The 18,563-nt window shown below is 42.4% G+C and overlaps 1 protein-coding gene across 1 annotated transcript in view; it reads right to left on the bottom strand.

The window, feature by feature from the left end:
* The window catches only part of CPNE4 (copine 4), a 684,237-nt gene that overhangs the window by 650,885 nt on the left and 14,789 nt on the right, over positions 1-18,563 (bottom strand). The window lies entirely within an intron of this gene.

Here is an 18,563-nt window from a genome sequence, read left to right as displayed (position 1 = left end):
GTACTAAATGAAATATGGGTATAAACCAACTTCCCTAACTGTAAAGTGCTCCGTGAACGTCAGTAGTTGTCTTATGCCTCACAGACCCACTACCTTTACCTCAGCCAGTGAAGAGCAGATACACTCCACAAGCCCAATAAGAATTAAACATTAATTTACAAAGGGTGAGAGGTTTCCAATCAACTCTACTTCTACAGGGAAAAAAATACATCAAACCTGTCCTGAGCTTCCAACCTTTTATTATGCTTAAAAAATGAGAGGTACGCTTCAAAGCACACCCTTCCCATTTCAGAGTGAATCATGTTGCTAATCACCAATAGTAAAATCAAGCTCAAAGGGAGGAATGCTTGGTGGTTGTTTTTTTTTTTTTTTTCACATTTGAAAGATGAAGCACTTAATTATGCATTCTGTAATTAGTTTGTAATTCTCACAAAAGGCACACGAGGAATGTTAATGATGGTTGCATGCCCTGTGGAGAGGAAGCAGCATATTTGATATTCAAGGGCCATCCCTTGGAAGGGGTTCACTGAGTACATTGGGATTGTCACTAGCTTTGTTCAACTACAAAGAAGTCCTAAAGGCAGCTCCTATCAGCACTGTAACAGTGGAGGAGGAAGACAAGATTCTTTACACATTAAGGTTAGGCAACAACATTATTATCCAGGGAGTTTACTGCTTAATTATATCAAGTTCATGGTACTGTTGGTCATCTCCTGAGAAGACCAAGGAGTGTGTTAAAATGATATTTTTGTGTTGGATGTTCCCAGAAGTCATGGGGCTCAATTACCTTTTGTATTGTTCATTTCTGCTAGCTTTATCCATTCTTCCCAGAACTGGGTCCCTTGGGTGGCAAGCCATTACGAAAAGCATTTCAAGTTCAAAGGCCTACAGAATATGTTGGAGGTAATCAGGGTCAAGAAGCCTACTGTCCAAGCCTAAGACAAGGCAGTGAAGATATAATAACTGTGTTGCCATTGATTCACTTGGTGGGTACCTGGGCAGACTTCACCTCTAGTGAAAGGGAGTTGATTTTCTGTGCAAACAACGAAGTGTGACTTACATTCCAATATGGTGAGCTCTGCCTGCTCACAGAAGCAGAAGGACGATTGCATAGACTGTTTGCAAAAGGGGCCGCAATTATTCACCCTGTTAGCAGTGTGATTTTTTCAGTGTGAAAACTATTCAAACATTTACTTCCTAACCCTTTGAGTCTGAGCTGACCTCATCACTTGTTTTGGCCAATGACCACATCAGAGCCAGCTATGTAGCCCCACCCCCTGTAACAAGATTTAGCCCACCCACTTAGGTGAGGATAAATACCTGCCTCTGAGTGTTCCTCTGCATCTCTGGAAATAACCCCAACTCCACTTCTAACCTACCACTTCCTGTGCTCAATTTCCCTGCTTCTTTGGCCAAGTTTTGCTCCCTGCCTCAGTTACCACCATTTATTTGATCCCAATTATCTTGATCATCTGAGTTCAGCTCCATTCTCCTGCTCCTCCCTCAGCTCCCCTTCACTCTCTTGCTTTCTGGCTTCTGTCCACACCACTGGACAGGCTACTCGCCCTGGGGGTCACTAATGGCCTCCTAGGTCCCACATTCAATGACCTCATCTCCTTTTGCCTCTTATTCAACATCTCTGCAGTACTTGATCTTGTTCTCTATGACCTCCATGTAGGAAAGCTTACTTAGGAAAGTTTCAAAACACTCTTCTTTTAAGGAATCCTTTCACTCAAGAAAGTCTCAAGGCTCAAACATGATTATAGTGAGAGACTTACATAGTCATAATCATTTCTAAACGATGGCAGTATTCCTAACTCCAAAGAGATGGCTGGGGGGTTAAAAAAAAGATGGTAAAATATGCTGAGTGTGATTCTTCATGTTCTTAGCATGTTCCAAACCAAGCCTATTTTTTAAAGAAAGGCCATCATTACATTTAAAAAAAGTAGAAGGTGGGCTCAAAAGACACCAGACTAGGAGACTCAGGAGTTCAAAACTGAGTCCCAGTTCTGCCACTTAGTAGCAGTCCATCTCTGCAAACTGCCTGAGCCTGTGGTTCATTTGTGAAATGGCAGCAATTGCCAGACTGTGAACTCCTTGAGGGTAGGGATTCCTTTTATACATCCTGGTACCCACCATGCCTAGCACAATGCCTGCTCCACAGCAGATGATCAATCAATATTTACATGTTTGTTGACTGAATTTAGAAAGAATGAACGAAAGATCTACAGTTATACACATGAAATCATAAACCTTAATGGCCTCACTACCATATCCCTAAATGCCAACCCTATCAGAATACAAGTCCCTCACTGGGATTTTATCCCCCCAACAAATATGTTCTTGATGGTCATGTAAATACATTTTCCCCTGGATGCGGTAGGTAGATAGATAGCAAAGGAGCAAAAGATGAGGTAAGATGTTCCTCAAACTGGTGTGTATCAGAATCACCTGAAGACACTGTTTTTAAAAAGCCCAGGGGCACCTGGGTAACTCAGTCAGTTCAGCATTCGACTCTTGCCTTCAGCTCAGGTCATGATCCCAGGGTCGTGGGATCAAGCGCCACATTGGGCTCCTCACTACGCATGGAGCCTGCTTGAGATTCTCTCTTTCTCTATCCTTCTGCCCCTCTCCCCTGCTCACATGCTCACACACTCTTTCTCTCTAAAATAAAAAATAAATTAATAAAATAAATTAAAAGTCCAGATTCAGGGTTCCACTCTGCTAGAATCTGATTTGGAAAGATCAAGTTGGGGCTTAGACGTCTTTTTTTAAAAATCAAGCTCTCCAAGTAATCCAGATGTAGACGGTCTTTTGTCACGACTTAAAAAACACTGCCCTCACCCTCCAAAAGCTTTCTTTCATCCTAAACCTCCCCTCCCACCTGCCCTGCTGACTGGCTCGTGGGTGTCATCCACACTGAGTGTCTTGCATTTTTAACTGTCTCAGCCAAGACTAGAGACTTCAAATGGACCTAACCTCACTTCTGCACAGAGACAAATAGGTTTCTGGCCCCCACAGGTTGCTGGATTCTGCCCCCAAATAGTCATTCAGAGTTCACAGAGACAACTTAGTGAGACGGGCTCAATCCCCTATGAAGTTATGAGTCAGAACATCTTTTTCAGTCTTGAAAGTGATTAGCAAAGCAGAACAGAGTCTTGGAAACATTGTCTTCCTCCATAACAAAGAGATGAGCATGTATCTATTTAAGTTAGGACCGTTGTTATAGAAACTACCTATTTTAAGTGAATGGTAAAGAAGCACTGCGTTGAAATGAACAAGCTCTTACTAAAGCTTGGGCAGTCTTGTTCAAAACCAACATCTCCGGGAACTGACATTCACATGTGTTTGTCTCTGACCACGGAGACATTAAGCCATGGCTCCTCTGGAGCTCTCCCCTTCCCTCTAACATGAGCCTTAGAACTCCTGAATACCTTAAAACCTTTTAATCACAGACCCTGTTTAAACACAAGATTGAGCTGGTCACCCTCTCTTCCTGTAGCAAATGAATGTAAAAATATAAGATAAGCTTTTTATGAATTACATCACCTCTGTAAAAATAATCACGGACCTCCTTCTTTGACCCCATCATGTAAAAGTAAGAGAAAACCCTGATCCAGGCTGTAGGGCAGCTCAGTGGGACAGCCGGAAGTTACCTTCTTGGACCTAAATACCTTGAGGCAAAATTTTTAAAGAGGCCTCCTGCCTAAGCCAGAGTGTTTTCCCTTATTCTCACCTTCCCCTCCTTCCACCTGCCTCCTAATACCCTAGTATTTGTAAAGTGTCACAAAGACATTCTGCTGGAGAAGCCACTGTGGATTGGTCTTCTCCTACCTCAAGTGTCTGCAACAAACTTTTTCTTCAAGGGCCAGGTAGTAAATATTTTAGCACGACGAGCCAACTCTGCCATTGTGGTAGGAAGCAGCCACAGACAATATATAAGTGAATGACCACAGCTGTGGTCCAGGAAATTCTCATCTACTAAAACATGTAACGAGGGGCACCTGGGTGGCTCGGTCGGTTAAGCGTCCGACTTCGGCTCAGGTCATGATCTCACGGTCCGTGGGTTCCAGCCCCGCGTCGGGCTCTGTGCTGACAGCTCAGAGCCTGGAGCCTGTTTCAGATTCTGTGTCTCCCTCTCTCTGTGACCCTCCCCTGTTCATGCTCTGTCTCTCTCTGTCTCAAAAATAAATAAACGTTAAAAAAAATTTTTTTTAAATAAATAAAATAAAACATGTAACGGGGTGCATGTTGGGCCACAGTTTGTCAAACCTTGCTATAGGAGATGCTGTTGAGTGCTGTCTGCATTATGCCTTCAGGACTAGAGTACTCTCAGTTTCTGGTGCTGGGAATTATAGAGGCTGAAAGCTCTCTGCTGAGACCCTCTGTGGGGCCTGCTCTCAGCTGAAGACAGGTCTCTACTCGAGGTGTACTCTTGTCTTTTCCGGAGAAGCCCACATCCAGTGACTGGGATGGAAAATATAAAGGCCCGATCTACTTGACCCAACCCACGACAACTCTGAAAGCAGTCTCAGCTGCAGAATCCCCTGTAGGAATGACTGAGGCCTTTTGTTGTTCAACTTGTCTCTCTTCCCAGTCTTGTTTTCTTCACTCCCTCTCACCCCAGGTGTTGATCCTGAGAACAAAGCCCAATAAACTTGCTGCATTCAAATCCCCAGTGCAAATAGATCTACCCTATGACCCAGCAATAGCACTGCTAGGAATTTACCCAAGGGATACAGGAGTGCTGATGCATAGGGGCACTTGTACCCCAATGTTTATAGAAGCACTTTCAACAGTAGCCAAATTATGGAAAGAACCTAAATGTCCATCAACTGATGAATGGATAAAGAAGTTGTGGTTTGGAATGGAATACTACTGGCAATGAGAAAGAATGAAAAATGGCCTTTTGTAGCAACATCGATGGCACTGGAGAGAGTTATGCTAAGTGAAATAAGTCATACAGAAAAAGACAGATACCATATGTTTTCACTCTTATGTGGATCCTGAGAAACTTAACAGAAGACCATGGGGGAGGGGAAGGGGAAAAAAAAGTTACAGAGAGGGAAGAAGGAAAACCATAAGAGACTCTTAAAAACTGAGAATAAACTGAGGGTTGACAGGGGTGGGAGGGAGGGGAAAGTGGGTGATGGGCACTGAGGAGGGCACCTGTTGGGATGAGCACTGGGTGTTGTATGGAAACCAATTTGACAATACATTTCATATTTTAAAAAAACAAAAACAAAAAACAAAGCCCCAGTGCAGAATGGGCTCATGGAGAACCCAACTGGAAACAATCACTGCCCCTGTCCTGCCTGCCCCACTCTCCTTTAAACCGGGCCTACACTGATGGGCCTACGTAACTCCTGGCTGGCCCCTGCCATGCTGTGGGGGCTATGGTGCACATAGCTGGTCAACAGAACTGCCAGGTGCTCGTCCTTCTGGAGCACATTTTCATCACTTTGCCCAGGCCACCATCACTAACATGGGTGTTACCATCACTGCCGCTCAGTGAGTCTCAAACTATGCCTTCTGTAAAATGTAGATTCCAGGGCCTCACGCCTAGATGATGCACTACAGTAGACCTGGAGTGGGGCTTCCAAATCTATATACTTACTAAGCATCACCAAACACCACAGGTGATTCTAAAATCAGTGGTTTATGAACCATTCACTGAGAAACTCTGCACTATGCTTTACTGGTACTTAGTAGCTGCTTCACAAATATTGATTCAAGAGACATTTCTAAGCACCTACTATGCTATGGGAGTTATACTCCAAAACATATTATTACATATGTACAGGATATCCAACCAACAAAGAATAACTAAATCAACATATACACAATCTGAATTGCACGTGCTTGAGAATAAGAGATACTCACAATATATCATTGAGATTAAAACAGGGTTGGAATGGCTGAACTCGGAAAGAAGTTACACACTCAAACGGGAACACTGAGCAGGCAGATAAGGTAAAGCCATGATAGAGCTGGAAGAGGTACAATAGGGAATGCTGGGGACTGCAGAATACTCTCTCCAAAGGGCACTCATATCAAAAAGCTGTAAAATGTGAAAATGGGGAAACAGAGTTGTCAAATCATCTAATTTTTTAAAGATTTTTTTAAAGTTTATTTGTCCTGAGAGAGAGAGCGCAAGAGGTGTGGGGAAGGGGCAGAGAGAGAATTCCAGGCAGGCTCCACACTGTCAGCTCAGAGCCCAACGCAGGGCTCAAACCCATGAACTGTGAAATCATGACTTGAGCCAAAATCAAGAGCTGGATGCCTGACTGAGCCAGCCAGGTGCCCCAGATCATCTAATTTTTTAAAGAATAGTCTAAAACTAGATAGTTGTGACATAATATCTACAGGTTTTTAAATATTGGCTCATATTTTACTTTTTCTTAAGTCTGTAAATTCATTTAAGCCCTCAGGACATCAGCACTAGCTAAAGTTTCTGGGACTAGCAAATAGGGTAACTGCTTTTTTTGGAAGAAATAAATATTCCAGCATTCCCAAGGAGCATAGTCAAAGGAGTCTCAAGGGCCATCTGAGCAGGAAAACACCACAGATAACCTTTTAATGAGGCCAAAGGGACCAGCAGTACAGGTTTATAAGAACCAGAGTTCAAACTATGTATAGAATCCTGGAAAGAGAGTTTAGTGAGAGGGGACAGGGAAGTGTGACTGGAGATAAGACTTGAGCATCAACTCTGGGGAGGGCCAGAGGCTTTGCCCAAAGTAGAGGAGGCACCTAAGCAGAGGCTGACTCCAGGAGAGAAAGGATGGGGACTCAGTCCTCAAGTCTGGGAGGCAGGGTTGGTTAGAAGCCACCATGGGAGCCAAGTCAAGTTACCTGATGCCAGTGGGTAGGATGTACCCACTTTTGAGGTAACAGAAACCAGGGTATCACAGGCCCATCACACAGCCATAGGAGATGTTATAGTTTCAACTCGTTGACAAGGCAAAAGCCTGTTACAATAACTCTTTTTGCTTTTGTTTTTGTTTAGTTGGCAAGCCAGTTGTGGTTTTATTTTAGAAGATAAAAGTAAGAACTGACATCAGAACTGGCATATTTGAATGAGAATAAATAAAAAAGACTAGGTAACTTTCTGGAATGTGTCTCATCTCCCAAGGAGAGATACAGTCCTTAATTTAATGGCAGGAAAAGAAAGTCTCAGAGGCTACACATACTTCCACCACCAGCAGACTATGTAAATGGCACCTGTCCCTGGTTTATTAATTCTAAAGGTGTTGGAGAGAATAATCCCTCAGGTTCCTTTCAGCATGATCAGTGCTCATCTGTGTCTGAATATTTATACCTTGTTTGCTTACAAGTAACAGAAAATATAACCCAAAGTTTCTTAAGCAAGAAAGGTATTCGTTTATTTATTTTAAGAGAGCCAGAGAGCATGCAAAGTGGGGGAAGGGCAGAGAGAGAGGGAGAGAGAGAATCCCAAGCAGGCTCCATGCTGTCAGCACAAAGCCCAACATAGGGCTTGATCTCATGAACCACAAGATCATGACCTGAGCCAAAATCAAGAGTCAGACACTTAGTTGCCTGAGACACACAGGTGCCCCCAAAATTTATTAACTTATATAATTGAAAAATCCATGGGGAAATCAGATGTGAACTGATTAGGGCTCTAATGACTGTCCCCAAAACCTTTCTTCCTCTTTAGTTCTTGGCTCTGCCCTGTAGAGGTTCAACCCATGCTTAGCATTCACATGACAACAACATGGCTGTAACTGCGTGAAGAGCTACATTGGGTTTTTTTATTCAAATCTGGTGGAAAGAACTTTGCTTCTATCCTATATGTCTCAGGGAAAGTCTAAAGATATTCCATTGGCTTAATAGTGAACCTATGACCCACTTAAAACTCATGTTGGTGACCAGAACCTATGCAATGATTTGAGTGCCTTAGTGGCATGGAGTTGGGTAAGTCTGGAGTTGGAAAGTGGAATTTTAACAACAAAATGGGGCAAGTGCATTCTCCAAGTAATTGGCAGTAAAAGTGAGATGGACAGACACTGGTTGCCTAAACAAAGGCAACAAGATCTGATCTTGTGACTTCGTTAGATACAATATGTGATATTCATATACTGTATATTTTTTTTTTAGTACAACTTATTGTCAAATTGGCTAACATACAGTGTGTAAAGTGTGCTCTTGGTTTTTGGGGTAGGTTCCTGTGGGTCATTGCTTGCATACAACACCCAGTGCTGATCCCAACAAGTGCCCTCCTCAATGCCCATCACCCATTTTCCCCTCTCCCTCACCCCTCATCAACCCTCAGATTGTTCTCTGTATTTTAGAGTCTCTTATGGTTTGCCTCCCTCTCTCTCTGTTTGTTTTTTTTTTTCCCTTCCTTTACCCCATGGTCTTCTGTTAAGTTCCTCAAGATCTTATACTTTATGTTAAAAAATTTCCCTTCTAATAGGCCCATTAGGTCACACAAGGTATTAAATATGCAATAAAATTAAAAACGCAATAGAAGAAGCAATTATATAATCTACTTTGTGTGGTATTTGGTCAGTTCCAAAGCCTTAAACACACTGGACAAACTACATCTTGATTTTTCAGGGTTTGTTTGTTTGTGCTGTATTATTTTATCAGAAAGCCTCTCAGTCATAGGTACTGAAATCAAGAACTAATCCAAACCAAATGTAACCTAGGCTTCTGCTTTGGGTTCTTTTAGAAGAAAGCTACATGCATTCTGCTAATTGGAACTGTTACCTGTGACTTTTTCACTCTGGAAATGGTTTCACAGACCTCAGGAAGACCAGCTGATAAGCATGAACCCAGTCCCACTCATTAGGTATCAAATGAGAAGATACAAAGGCACATAAGGTTTGGGGAGAAAATCAGACAGAACTGTCTAATTAGATTTCATAGAGTTCAGGAGAACCAATAGGATAGAATTCAAGCTAGAGATTTATAAATTAGCTGCCAGAACTCTCTGCTTGCATTCTTTGTACCCCCATTGTCTAGAGAAACTGCTCGCTGTGGAACGAAGGGACGGAGGTGCCTAAGACCTTGGCAAGCCTGAAAATGAATCCACTGGTATCCAAAGGTAGAAAAATGCAGCCACATGCTGGCAACCATCAAATCTCCCCCACCTTGATTTCGGCTCTGTTTCTTTAGAAAAGTTTTGGGGTTACCTGATGGGTGATCTAGCAAAGCTGGCAATTAAGTGGATCCTGAACAGCAGGAATGACTTCCTGTGTAACTCTGTTTGAGCTTGCCCGAACCCACGACCTGTAGTTATCCTATGAGAAATAGCAGTGGCACAATACTTTGGAGATTCATAAAAGGGAAGAAATCTGGGCCATATTTTGAGGTAATGTCATTAAAGTTTCCAATGCACAGAAACGCAGGAAGGCTATTGTGCAGATGGTGTGGGTCTCATTACTGTGAAGTTTTATTTCATAGTTATCCCTACTCATCTACACTAAATATGCTGACAACCCTTCTAATGCACAAGCAATATACCAGTGTCTCATGTCTCATGATGGTTATTGCAAATTTAACCTACCTTTTTACAAGTCACCAAATTGCATCATTTAATTTCCTACAATTTATCTTGCAATTAGATTTTTTCCCCAATGTGTCCTTTATAGAAAATTCAAAAGTAAATGTCAAGCATCTGCAAAATAGGGGCAAAATTATTATGGGTACAGCTTACCTCACAAGAGCATCACAATTTATTTTTTTTGTCCTGTCTGTGAAAAAGAAGGAGAGAAATATGACACAAATCCAGGAGACTCAAACCTAACACTTTATGCCACAGGCTCATGAGCAAGATGCACAGAGAGGAAACCTCAGGAAAATGCATGTTCTTTACAATGGGCTTTGGTTGACTTAAAGTGCAGTGATATGCTCACTGTATGAAATCATTTCTCAAAGCAAAGGTTAGCAAACTATGGCCACAGGCCAAATTCATCCCACCACCTATTTTTATAAGTAAGCTTTATTGGAACCCAACCACATTCTTTCATTAACATTATTATCTATGGCTGCCTTCAGATGAGTAGTTGCAATAGAGATTGCATGGTCTGAAAAGTCAAAACTATTTACTCTCTGGCTCTGGAAAAACAGAGTTTTTCCAACCCCTATCCCAAAGGGTAGAGGTAAGTGGCCTTCTTGGTGTCCTTGCCTTAGCTTTGGGTTTCATCACTCCAATGGCCAAGAGCAGGCAAGGAAAGTACATGTATACCCAAGAGGAAAATGGAACACTTCTTAAGACCTCAGGCAGACCAGGGTCCTGAGGTTTTCTCAAGGCAAGAGGCTCCTTCCGTGAGGGTGCAGCTCCAGTCAGCCTTCCTAAGAGAAAAGGATGCACTAGGAAAACTTAGAAAGAAAACACACCCCCAGTGAACTAGTGGTTGTCGTAATTAGCTGGATGACTTTACTGTCACACTTCCTAGTCCTGTTCTTCATTCCTCACAGCTGGGTATCTTCCCTATATCAGACAGCGTGTATTTCCCCCATTTTATGCTGTCTTCTGTATCCATTTCCCAAAGAATAAGTATTTGCTATAGCCACATTAATAACTATGTGCATAAAGATAATAAATGCAGCAATCTCAAAAGTTTCACCTTTCCCTTCTCCACACCCCAAACTATTCCTCCTAACACCATGACCCCATAACCATGTGGCTATAACCCATAACATTAGCAGTCTTCTTATCAAGATGAATTTCTGTGTGTGTGTTGAATTAGGGAATGGAAGAAAGGGGAGGGGTAATTACCCTCCCCCAAAAGCCAACTCTGGTTATATCCCCACCTGCCTTGATATCATAAGTTGTTTTGAAAAATAAAGGTCTCGTGAGAGTTGCCACTAGTTCTATGGCCATCTTAAAGATTTTCCGTACACACCCAAGATTAAAGTCTCTAAGAAACTGCAATGCAGAAACTGTTTAACTTTGTTTAACCCAGTATATTAGGCAGCTATTGCCACAATAGTGCTGCATAACATACAACCCCCAAACCCCATGGCTTACAACAAGCAATTACTCTGACACTCACAAGTCTGTCGGTTGATAATAATTTGGCTGATCTAGGCTGGGTTCCATTGAGAACCTCTGCTACAGGCTGAGGATTGGCTGGGCTTGGCCTTTGGGCTCAGATCAGCCTCTGGAGTATTCATTCTGAGGCCCAGACTGAAGGAACAGCAGCAACCTGGGGGAATCTCTTGCACAAGCATATTTCAAGCCTCTGCTTACATCAGATCTGCTAATATCCCATTGACCAACACAAGACACATAGCCAAACCCTAGTCAAGGGACAGGGAAGTATATTCCACCTACTATGAAGCCATGTCTTGAGCATAGGTGTACAATTCTACTACCTTCTGACAGTCCATTAGCTTTCTGGCATTCCTTCCATCCTACTCTGACCCCACCAATATTCCAACTCTCACCCCAGCAGTTCTCAACTATTTTGACTACAGGACTCTCTTCTGACTCATATCTGGAAAAATCAGTTCCATGGAATTGCATTCCATGCTATCCTATCCATAATGGACTATATGCATAACTAAAGAATGAGGTTTGGTTTTCAAACACAGAGCACACCAGACTCTTTCTGCCATGAGAGAAAAAGAGGAGAGCATCTCTGAGACTCATCCTTTCTAAACACGCATGTACTTTATCTGTGCGATGTTACCAGAAAGAATCTGAAACTGCAAGACTAGCCTCACACGGCATATGAACAATTTTCTAAGACTATGCCAGAAAGTGACACGGAAACGCTTTACAGATGGTATGTCCTCCTTTTGGGTTTGCAAAGCCATGTCTTCAGCTCTTGCAGCTGTTGTCAGGCAGACAGTGCTGACTCATTAGAGTGGATGTACTTCAATAATTGTGCAGCTCTCCTACTCATCAGCAGAAGTCTTAGGAACCTGGCCTAGGAGCTGATCTGGGTTGTGAGAGGGAAATGTCAGCTTCTTTATCATCTGTTTGGAGCTCGATTCCAAGATCTAAGAGGCGGCATCTGAGGTGAAACTGAATAGAGAGGCAAGCTGACAATCCGTGATGTCAACTGAACTGACTGATTATATGGGCAGAAAACAAGGCCTAGATACAAAAACAGACACCTCAGGCAGAGCAGCAAGGTTCAGGGCACGGGGAAGGAGGAGGCACCACCTGGAGGGAGCAGTGTGGATCCTAGGGCCCTTGACCTTGATGGCGAGTGAAAAGAATCTGGGTCAGTTTGGATCAGTCATGAGCCACCAGGTAGCACTTGGGAACACCACAACTTACTTAGACGTGGCAATCATTGCATGGTTAATATGTTTCGATTAGAACATTCTAAAGCATGTTCTAGAGAACACAGGTTTTATGGCATGCTAATGGATATTACATGAAATAAGATTCCATAGATAAGTGAGTTGTAGAAATCCCTATTGGATGAGATTAGAGGGATTTCCTGGCAGGACCTTGCAGTACCTTTATAATGGCCATGTTTATTGTTAAGTCTCCAAGAGGAATATATAGTTCACAGAATTTTATGAACTGATTATGAAACCCACTTTTTTAGAGCACTTTGGCAAAATATACTACCTTTGGGAAGCATGGATATAGTGACATTAATCAGTTAAATTTGCTTTCTACTTACAAACTGTACAGTACCAGAATAGTTACTAAAAATTTTAAGTATAATAAATTATATTGTCACCAACTTAACTATTTTACTCATTTCATCTCTTATTATTTCTTCTCTTTTTTTTTTTTCAAAACCTGTGATAGTATTTTAATATGTTAAGTATCTTTCTCTTCTGTATTTCCTCGTACTAAACATCCCATAGTCTACTAGAAACGTCTGTTTCCCTTTGTAAGGTTAATGATTATTATAGCAAGAGTGCAAAAGGAAACACAGTTAATATTCACCTTTGGAGTCTGGCAGCAACTTAATGGTTGATAAAAGCAAGGTTTTTCAAGAGAAAAAGGATTTCCTAAATCTCTTTAATTCCCATTAACTTGCTAAGGGCTAGGCCTAAGTTAGCTAGATCATACAGTTTCTTCCACACCTGTGCTTCTCAAACCTGAATGTGCATATAAGTCCCCAGGGTATCTTGTTAAAAATGCAGCTTCTGGGGCACCTGCATGGTTCAGTCGATTCAGTGCCTGACTGTTGGTTTCGGCTCAAGTCATGATCTCACAGTCCGTGGGTTCAAGCCGCGCATTGGTATTCTCTCTCCCCCTCTGCCTCTGCCCCTCCCCTGCTCGGTCTCTCTGTCTCTCTCAAAATAAACAAATCAACTTAAAAAATTTTTTAATGCAGCTTCTGATCCATTGGGTCCAAGTAGGGCCTGAGACTCTGCATTTTAATACGCTGCCAGTTGATACAGACGCTGCAGGTCAATGAGCCACATGTGAAGTGGGAATGCACCACAGGGAGGTTACTCCTCACACATCTGATGGCTCATCATGAGGCTTGCTGCATCAGGATAGGAAAAAAAATAAGGTATACAGGAAGTGGGAAGCTCAAAGTTTTTCCCTTCCAACCTGAGGGATGATGGAAGGAAGAAAGGAAGCAGAGGAAGGTAAGACATAAACTCAATATCCCCTATTTGGACTAGAGTCCCAGAGAGCAGAGGTATGTTAGGAAGGGGTTTAAGGGAATTTCCAAAAAGGAAAAGACTTCTGTCTAGCATGTGGTTTCCAGCACTGGAATGAAAATACACTGATGTGAGCATCCCTGAGGAAAGGCCTCAGTTAACTCTCCATTGCCTTCTTCTGGTCCCATAGTTGGTATCCAAAACTCCTCAAAGCCTCTGAAAGTCAGCCTGGGGAATTTGACAGAAACTATCACATCAGGGGATCCCCACCAGGCTTCAGGGGTACCGACAGCACAGCAAGAACCAGGGTGAGGGCTAAGTTAACAGTGAAACACGGTGTAATGAGAGAAGCCAAACCACTGGGGTTCAGCAGCAGATATCAACTGAACATCCCTCTGAAGGGGCTAGTTGGCCTGGGAGTTCTCCAAGCCAGGGAGTGGCCCAGCTCAGCCCCTCTGCTAGAGAGATCAGAGCAGTTCCAGAAAACAGTGAAGTCCAAGAAATATATCCTCCTTCCCCCACCGACCAGCCAAGGTCACATACACAACACCTAATGTACCCACCATGACTTTATTTTTTTTTTAATTTTTTTTTAACGCTTATTTATTTTTTGAGACAGGGAGAGACAGCATGAACGGGGCAGGGGTAGAGAGAGAGGGAGACACAGAATCGGAAGCAGGCTCCAGGCTCTGAGCCATCAGCCCAGAGCCCGATGCGGGGCTCGAACTCACGGACCGTGAGATCGTGACCTGAGCTGAAGTCGGACGCTTAACCGACTGAGCCACCCAGGTGCCCCTACCCACCATGACTTTAAAGAGGCACAGTGGGTGGAGACAGGAAGAGAATGTTCATGCAAAAAAATAAGCATAAACTTATAGACTGTTTAAATTACTGAGTTGGACTAAAATTATTCCATTGGACTAAATGTTAGTATCCAGCAGTGTGGATCAGATCAATTAATTAGGAAGTAAACTACCTACTCTCTGTATGTAAATTGTAGTCCCAGTTACAGACATAAGCAACCCTCATCTATTTTAATATGGCCTGGACTCACTAATGCAGCATGCAACTATGATATCAGATTTGTTAGTCATTTCCTACAACTCTTAGCCATTCAGAGGTATGAAATACCTCCAATGGTTAATTTCCTGACATCTAAGTTTTCCTTCTTCTTATGTGGAGCTTCAAACAACTGACCCTAACTTTAGCTCTTTTCTCTTTCTCAAATAATTGTTTATGGATGCCCTGACACTCTGAGGAATGGCCTAAAGGAAAATTCCTTCTTAAAAGAATGTATATCCCAATAGTGGGCATTAATTGATTAAATAACACCATCCCTGAGCTCCCTCTAAATTTATGCTGCCAGAAGGAAATGTAGAGGTGTTCTCCAAGAAATAATCCTTGGTACTGCCCATGAGGAATATGCTTTCCTAAGCTGGAAGTGATTGGACCTACCAAAGGGACTCGCCGTAAGGATTTACACACACCTTCCCAAACCAAGAGCAGATAAAGAACACTGATTACTGCAAGATACCTGTGTATGGGCGAGCACACGTGGATGTGCTCGCACGTGCACATACACATACACACACACACACACACACACACACACACACACACACACACACACACAGTGTCCTGAATCCTGAAGTGATAGCCTCTTAGCTAAAAGCACTACAGGGGATAGAGAGGAGGATTTCTCGGGATCTCTGTGATGTTTCCCTTGGTGATGGGGGATATGTCCTTTCCTCTTCACCCTCCCCATTTCCATTCTCATGAGAATCCCTGCCATAGGGAGCCATCATTACTAATGGGAAGTGTTTCAAGTTGCTCAGACTCAAAAATGAATGAATGAATGAATGAATGAACAGGAGCACCTGGGGTGGCTCAGTCAGTTAGGTATCCAACTCTTGATTTCAGCTCAGGTCATGATCTCACGGTTCAGTTCATGAGATCGAGCCCCATGACAGGCTCTGTGCTGACAGTGCAGAGCCTGCTTGGGATTCCCCCTCTCTCTTTCTCTTCTCTCTCTGTCTCTCTCTTTCTCTCTCTCTCTCTCTGTCTCTCTCTCTCTCTCTCTCTCTCTCTCTCTCATACACACACACACACACACACACACACAAAAGAAATAAACTTTAGAAAGAAAGAAAGAAAGAAAGAAAGAAAGAAAGAAAGAAAGAAAGAAAGATAGATGAGAGTACATCAGAGAAACAAGAGCTGCTGTGTTGAGAACCCAAATAAGCGTTCATGCTTTAGAGTATATTGGAGGGACATGAAGCACTCTATAAAAATTAGTTGAAAAGGAGATCGTGTTTTTAACTAGTGTGTAAGCAAAGACCAAAAGACCCATCAATGATCAGTAATAACAAGCATGAAGCTAACATCCCAGAACAGATGGGATATACTAACAAAGTATACCCAAATACATCATAATTACTCTCTAGGCCATGACTGTAAGGGATAATCACCAGCTCATTAGCGGGTGGAAAATGGATCTCTTGGGTCCTTTTTTGTGTAAGCATGTAAGTTAACTGTACCTGGTTCTCAGAACAGAATATGATTTCAGGAATTCTCAATAAAACTTTGTACCATCTTCATAAAATTCTGGGTGCAATATCCAGACATGCACCGAGTAGATCCTACCTTTTTGCAGGGTCGAGATTATGGTGCCGCAACAGGGAGGAATCAGGCAGCATCACCCCCGTAGCGATTCTCTCATTGTGAGCTACCTGTGTCAGGTGCACACAGCATCAAAGTTTATTTCCTCTAAGTGAATGATACATTCTATTGCTTAAGAAGCTGGACCCTCCTCCTTCAAAATGTATTGGAAACCATCAAACAAAACAAAGTTTTACAAACGTCAAGCAAGTGTCTTTATGTCCTAGCCCACTGTACATTCTAGGCTCCCTTGATCCAGGCAGACAGTCTCTTCACAGGCTTAACCCTTAAACCACCCTTAGACACTCTAATTTTCCAGGTGGCGCCCAAAGATCTATGTAGTTAACTAGCACCAAGCAAACAGATGGAAATTTTCTCCCTTGACTCACTGAGTGTCCTCCTTGCCTTTCTAACTCATACTCGCCAGTTAAGGCTTAGATCATTTTTCACTTCCTTAGAAAAAAAAAAAAAAAAACCTTCCTTGGCTACTCAAACCTTCATTGATCTCCCCCTTCAGTGAAACTTCTTGAGCGAGTATTGATTGTACTATAATTGCAGTATTTAATCACGCACTGTCTTGTATTCCTTAAGGTTTTTTTTTTTAATACTATGGCATTTTCCAGAAAGAATTTGAAGATCTCACTACCAAAGCACTTGTCAAATAAAGGATTAAGTTCCAGGGTTTTTAATCATCTGGTTATGAAATGTTCTTCATCAGGAGCCCCACTGTTTCCTGATCTTACTTACCAGGGCAGTGGCTCCTAAAATGCTATAAACCAGGGTCACTGCCTCAGAAGAAGCTGGTGCTCCCTGGCTTCCTGATGAGTCTACCATCCCGCTGTGACATACCCACCACTTACCCCTGCTCCTGACTCACTCAGCTTGCCTTTCTGACTTCATCTTTCTCTTCTACCCACCAGCCTGGGCATCGCCTTTTTTCATAAGAGGTAACTGTCTCTGCTTCAGACCCAGATCTCTTCTTTTAGGGCTAAGCTTCAACCTGTCCAGGTTAAATGTGTCTTTAGCAGACACTCCTGGGAAAGCCAGCTTTGGGCTGCTGTTTTAACATCCTCCTAATTGATAACCTTGCTTCAGGGGGCCTCTATGGGCCATTCGGCGGCTCTCTGCTGCCCTCTCCTGGCAACTTGTGGCATTATGTCAGCTCGTTCAAGGAACTCCGCCAGTGGCCTTAACTCTTTAAATTCGAGTAAAACCCTATGGATCTGGCGTGCCTGGTAACAAATGGTCACTTAGTATCTATCACATGAGATAATTTTTACATTTCGTTACTGTTTCTTTTGCAGTTACTTGCCTATCTCATGTTCAGCCACACAATCGGCTAGCCCTACCTTTATTAGATGCTGACAGATCCAAAAGGCTCTCCGAAAAAACCAACTATCTATACAAGACTTTTTTTTCTTTTATATGTATATAAAAGAAAATTGGAAATGTTACTATATGTGAGGCACTTAAGTTTTAGGCAAGTCATTATACTGCTCTCTTTTTCTGATTTGTCATCCACATGATCACAGAGTTAGGTCTGATGTATACAATGGTAATTCTCAAAGATTCATTTCTGTAAGACTTGCAAGGTCAGCCAGTTAAAAATTAAAATTTCTAGATCTCACCCTTAAACACTCTAATTTTCCAGGTGGGGCCAAAAGATCTGTGTGTTTAACTAGCACCAAGCAATTCTAAAGCAAATGGCCCATGAAAAACACTGGTCTACTAGCCTGATTCTATTTTTATTTATTCTATTCCTTGATTCAGCCAAAACCACACACTCTAAAGCGTAGAAATAGAATACCAGCCTAACAAAGACCTAGGGTAAAAACAAACTTCCATGAATAGGCATCTTTTATAAGGACCATAATCACGATTCTCTACTTGCTGTGTGATGATTGCGGGGCCCAAAATATGCCTAACACCAGCATCTGATGTAAGAGATAGTGTTGTAATTTAATAACTCTCTTCCATAATTTATCACCCTGGACCCTGCAGCACACAGAGATGATGAATACCCGAGTCAGCAAATATTTTAGTGCCAAGGAGACAAGTAACTGCTATTTAGAGGGCACTGTGGTGTCCTTCCTTAGGACTGGAGACATGAACTCAGAGAGGTTTTGTTTTGTTGTTTTTTAATTGTGGTTATTTGCTTACCCAAATGAAGACATATCAGAATAACTGGGCTCCCTAATATTGTTAAAGCAAACACCATAGAGAAAGGTATCTCCACCAGCTCCCACAGCTGCTGAAAATGTAGTTTCCCCGCATTTCCAGTGGAACGCTTGGTGGTAGAGATTCTCTAACACATACATGCATTGGAATCTCAGGCGCTCTTGTGAAAA

Source organism: Panthera leo, chromosome C2 (genome assembly GCF_018350215.1).
Source record: "Panthera leo isolate Ple1 chromosome C2, P.leo_Ple1_pat1.1, whole genome shotgun sequence".
Classification (NCBI taxonomy): Eukaryota; Metazoa; Chordata; class Mammalia; order Carnivora; family Felidae; genus Panthera; species Panthera leo.
Note: the sequence above shows the minus strand (reverse complement) of the source record. Positions and strands in the feature narration are given on the sequence as shown.